This window comes from Macaca fascicularis, chromosome 2 (assembly GCF_037993035.2).
Source record: "Macaca fascicularis isolate 582-1 chromosome 2, T2T-MFA8v1.1".
Lineage (NCBI taxonomy): Eukaryota > Metazoa > Chordata > Mammalia > Primates > Cercopithecidae > Macaca > Macaca fascicularis.
Window position 1 is genome coordinate 88647032 of NC_088376.1, and position 6410 is coordinate 88653441.

Below are 6410 nucleotides of genomic sequence, written 5' to 3' on the forward strand. Positions count from 1 at the left end.
CAAAGAAAGATTTTGTTTTGCTATAGATAAATTTACCAATTTTAGTTCCTCTCATCTCAGCTAAAATCAGGTTGTTATTCTTAGTTGATTGGTTACTTCATTTTTCTTTGATTTCTCAGAAAAAGAAAACCTAATGCTGGGCTACAAAAAGTATATATGAGGTAAAAATTCTAGACTTCTTTTTATCTCTGTGGCATAGTTAGGATAGAAGAAGAAAGCACTGGACATGATTTTGCTTAAAAGAATTTAGCACACTGAACAGTTGGATTAAATCCAATTTAAGAAAGAATCGGCTATAGAGAAATGAGTTGCTGAACATCCTAGAAAGGATCTGAGAGATTTAGCATCCTTTTGGGGACTGAAAATTTCCTAATACTCTCCTCCAAGAAAACAGAAAAAGGGGAGGTTTTAAGTTCATAAATGAAATTTAACTCAAGGTGACTGCCATTTTATTCTTACCTGGCCTAATAGGCACACACCCAGAGAGACAAAGAAAGTAAATAAGAAATGTATCCACATTAACTTCAGAGTAATTCAATAGCAAAATGCTAGCCTAGCAGTTCAAACTCAAATGAAGCTGGCATTTCCTTTACTTATTTCTGACAATTTTTCAAAATACAGCTTTTCCCAAATTAGATGTAGGAAAACAGAAAGCACTAGACTTCTCAAGCCTTTAGCTTAAAAGCAACTGAGTCATAAATTCATTGGCTGCTGCAGACACCAGTGGAATACCTTTTGTAAATACCTATTGGCTGACAGCTGTTCAACACTGCAACTAAAAGGGATCTGAGATTTTTAAAATAAGATGTTACCCTGCAATGCAGAAGGTAAATCTGACAGAAAGCAAATAACATTCTCAGCAAGTACAGTAGTGCAATGGATTAGCAAACGTATTAGCAAGTTTAAAAAAAAAAAAAGTGAGGGCCCAGTGGCTTCACCTTTAGTAAATGATGCAAGATATAGACATACCCTTTAAAATGATGTTCACCTTAAAACCTCAGGTTTCATCCAACACTACATCTCAACTCCTTACTGCAAAAAAAAAAAAAAAAAAAAAAAGTATGACTTGAAAAGACACAGTAATGGCCCTACACTACAAATTTACACATTTTAACCCAACAACCTAACTTTAAAGACGAGGATCATGGTAGGGATATTATCAAAAGATCTTTAATCAGAGCTCGAAATATTTGTATCATTTTTCTAAATCCAGCATACTGTAATGTTCTCCTTCCTTTAAAATAGCAAAGATTTCATGCAGAATAGCAGAACAACTTTGCAAGCTTGATTAAAAGGCATATCAATTTCTAGGAATAGGTTTTATTTTTCAATCACATTTTCCTCTTCAAAAACCTTTATTAGATTCTCAACTCTAACTGTGCTCTGACCATATAATTTAGCAGAATGCTGCACTTCCCTAAGCCTATTTTCATCACTCAGTCGATTGTTCATCATGAATATAAATACAATCCACAGGCTTCAACAAAATGTGGTACACTTTTAGGACTACCTTAAAATAAAAGTTATATAAATTGTCACTGAAAATTACACAGCCACATTACCTGTATTTCAAATTGTACTGATTAAGCCTTTCATATACCCAACCCATTCAACAGAGATAATTAGATAGCATAGGAAGATCTAGCATTATAAAATCAAAGAACTTAAGTCTCATTGTAAGCTGTGCCTACCAGGTTTGTGTCTCTAATGTTTATAAGGCACGGATGCCACCTACTGGCAAGCATTAAAGATTGCAACATCTGACAGAAAGCAACCATGTAGAGGTGTTCTATAGCGGAAATGCACCCGTCGTTAGGTGTACAGCTTGTCACTCTGGATGTTAATATTTTTGTAAGGAGACCACACCAAAATAGTTTTCGCTTTTGTCATTATATCTCACATTATAAATTCATCTTATATGTATATAAATACATATGTTTGTTCATATATATTTGGTTCACATTTTTTTTCAGAGATTATCCTCCCCTACTAGAATGTAATCTCAAGACCAGCAACATTCTACTGGGCCTAGAACAGTGCCTGGCACTTTATGAATATTCATTGTATAGTTGAATTAAAGGATAAATGAGCAGAATGATAATATGGCTTTAAGATAATATCGCATATTGGCTAGTAGCCCAAATTTCAAAAACAAAAAGACATGAATTGAAACTGTGGCTCCCTTCTCTGTCCTCTATAACTTGGATTTTTGCCATATTTCTTAATTTCTTTAAGCATTAGATTGCTCATCTACCAAATAGGCATAACATCAAGCCAGTTCAGACAATTGAAAGCACAAATATTTATACAGTATTTGGCACAGAGTAAGTGCATAATACTAAATCTGATAATAATTATTATTCAATTTCATAATCTTGGGAATATAAAGTAGTACAGCCATTATGGAAGATAGTATGAAGTTTCCTCAAAAAACTACAAATAGAACTGCTATGTAATCCAACACTCTCACTGATGGGTATATACTTTTTAAAAATCTGTGTATCAGGGATGGGCATGGTAGCTCATGTCTGTAATCTCAGCACTTTGGGAGGCAAAGGCGGGCGGGTCACTTGAGTCCAGGACAAAAAATTAGCCAGGCATGGTGGTGTATGCTTGTAGTCCCAGCTACTCAGGAGGCTGACGTAGGAGGATTGATTGAGCCTGGGAAGCAGAGGTTGCAGTGAACCATGATCACACCACTGCACTCCAGCCTGGGCAGCAGAGAGAGACCCTGTCTCAAAAGAAGAAAATCAGTATATCAAAAATATATTTGCATTTTCATGTTTATTGCAGCACTATTCACAATAACCATAATACAGAATGACCCTAAGTGTCCATCAACAGATCAATGGATACAGAAAATGTGGTATACCCACATGTTCTAACTCATAAGCGGGAGCTGAACAATGAGAACACATGGACATAGGGAGGGGAACAGTATGCACTGGGGCCTGCCGGGGGGTGAGAGACAAGGAGAGGGAGAGCATTAGGACAAATACCTAATGCATGTGGAGCTTAAAACCTAGATGATGGGTTGATAGGTGCAGCAAACCACCATGGCACATGTATACCAATGTAACAAACCTGCACGTTCTGTACATGTATCCCAGAACTTAAAGTAAAATAAAAAATGAAAATAAACAAATGAAAAAAGAAAATGTAGTGTACATACATGGTGGAATACTATTCAATCATAAAAATGAATGAAATTCTGTCATTTGTAGCAACAAGGATAGAACTGGAGCTCATTACGCTAGGTGAAATAAGCGAAGAACAGAAAGACAAATATCACATGTTCTCACTCCTATGTGGGAGCTAAACTAAGTGGATCTCATGGAGGTAGAGAGGGTTATTACCAGAGGCTGGCGGAAGGGAAGGGAGTAGGGGATGAAGTGAAGTTGGCTAATGGGTACAAAAATACAGTTAAATAGAAAGAATAAGTTCTAGTATTTGATGGCACAGTAGGGAAATCATAGTTAACAATAATTTATTGTATCTTTCAAAATAGCTAGAATAGAATTGTAATGTTTCCAACACAAAAAAAGATAAGTGTTTGAGATGATGAATGTCCCCATTTCCCTGATTTGCTCATTACATATTAGATACATGTATCAAAATATCGCTTGTACCCCCAAAGTATGTAAGAATATGATATATCGATTGACAAACACAATAAATAAATAAATAGATAGATAAATAAATAAATAAAGTTTCCGAGCTAAACACAACTGAGTTTTGTCAGAAATTTAAAGACATTAAGGAGCTTTATTTTCAGGATGCATGCCAAGAGCTCTTCCTTCTCCATCATCCTTGTCCTCATCTTCCAGTCTACATCTAATTTACAAAATCCTCCAATTCCACTACTCAGCCATAAAAAACAATGAAATCCTCTCTTTTGCAGCAATGTGGATTGAACTGCAAGGGGAACAAGTTAAATACTTCATGTTCTCATTTATAAGTTGGAGGTAAACTACTTGTACACGTGGACATACAAAGTGGAATAGACATCGGAGACTCCAAAAAGTGGGAGGGTTGAAGGGGAATGAGGGGTGAGAAATGACATATAAGGTACAATTTACACTATTTGGGTGATGGTAACACTGAAAGTTCAGATTTTGCCACTACACAATATATCCATTTTGTAAAATGCACCTGTATCCCCTAAATCTATAAAAATTTTTGATAACATAAATCCTGCAGTTCCACCGTGTACTGGCTCTGAGCTGTTGTCCATAAAGCTTCAGTATTCAAATAGTAACAGGTCCTTGGGGTTGTTAGCAGTTGTGGTGTGATATTTGAGTCACTATTCTAAAAATCTCTAACCACACTCTGAAGCACTTGGATAGTTCAGAACTCTCTGGAGGGTTTTGCAAGGGTTTTAATTTATATTACAGCTGATACTACATTTTGTTGCCTGCCAGGGAACCATTTTGTACTTGCAGGAAAATATCTACCCACAAGTGTTTCTGCTAGAATATTAGGCAAGCAACAGAACCCACCGAAACCGACTTACACGTTAAAGAGTCCTACTGTCGCATGTAAAATGAAGTCCATTGGTAGTTTTGTTGCTAATCTGGCAGCACAAAAATATCAAGAAAAGCCTGTGTTCTTTTCTTGTCATGTTCTGCTATCCACATTGTTGTTTCATCTTTGGGCTGGCTCTTCCTGTGTCTTTAGGATGTTTGCAGTAGAAATCTGTACTCAAAGTGTTCTCATTCACATTCAGTGGGAGGGAGAGAGAATGGTTCCCAGAAAGATCCTAGAGGAGAGAGGAGGATCTTTCCCATAAAGCCCTGACAAACAATTTCTCTTGACTCATTGCTCAAAATACTAAAACACCTCTTTTCTTGAATGGGCTGACTCTTAAGATTAAACTCATTGGCTTAGAGTCTTAGATCAGAAGATCCGTCCCTGCAGACAAATGAGGTCAGCTTCCTCTGAGCCCCATGGGCTGCATGAAGGAGGGGAAGAGACCTGAATGAAATCCAGGTATGTTAAAAAGGACATAATAGAGGGAGGGTAGGCAGCTAAAATCTCCTATGCTAATGAGCACACATAAATATAGTAGTCTGGTCTGAGAAAACTAACATCAGTACATTGAATTGTTCCTGATTTTTCTTTTAAAAGTCCCTAAAATAACTTCTTAAGGGAATACTTTCTAACAGTACACATACAAAGAATCCAAGCCAGGCACAGTGTCTCACGCCTGTAATCCCAACACTGTGGGAGGCCTAGACGGGTGGATCACCTGAGGAAATCGAGACCAGCCTGGCCAACATGGCAAAACTCCATCTCTACTAAAAGTACAAGAGCCGGCCCTGGAGGTGCATGCCTGTAATCCCAGCTACTAAGGAGGCTGAGGCAGAAGAATTGCTTGAACCCGGGAGGCAGAGGTTGTGGTGAGCCAAGATTGCACCACTGCACTCCAGTCTGGGCAACAAGAGAGAGACTCTGTCTCAAAAAAAAAAAAAGAATCCAACATGCTTCAACAGAAATGTTACATACTTAGGTCTATATTAACCTAAAACTTTCGCTAAACATGATACAAATCTGACAACAGGTAGGCCAGGCTGTGGTGGCTCACGCCTGTAATCCCAGAACTCTGGGAAGCCCAGGCAGGAGGACTGCTTGAGCCCAGGAGTTTGAAGCTGCAGTGAGTCATGACCACACCTCTGAACTCCAGCCTGGGCAACACAGTAAGAGCCTGTCTCAAATATATATATGTATACACACACACACACACACATATATACACATATATACATATACACATATATACATATACATATACACACACACACACACATATGACAACAGGAACATACAGCAAAACTCTCTCAGTGTCTATTGTTTCTCTGGGTCTCAGTTTCCCCATCTATTAAATACAAGATGAAATCAATGGGTTCAAAGATCTTTCCCAACTTTACATTTTTGTCTGTGAATCCATATGCACCTACATCATCAAATGAATATGCATAACAATTTGCACACGTTTTTATTCATCATTATATATAATCTCCTATTATATAGACTTTACTAGGTAAGGAGCTGACAAAGACAAATATAAAGCTGCCTTCCAGAGCCTTCGTTGGGGAGAAAAGGCAGATATAAGAAAAAGTCAGAAAGTAGGGCAGCAGCTGTGATAATTGGCAAGCCACATGTAGAGGAATGAAACTGGATCTTCATCTCTCACCTCATACAAAAGTCAACTCAAGATGGATCAAAGACCTAAATCTAAGACCTAAGACTATGGAAATCCTAGAAGATAACATTGGAAAAAATCTTCTGGACATTGGTTTAGGCAAAGACTTCATGTCCAAGAACCCAAAAGCAAATGCAACAAAAACAAAGATAAATAGATGGAACTGAATTAAACTAAAAAGTTTCTGCACAGCAAAAGAAATAATCAG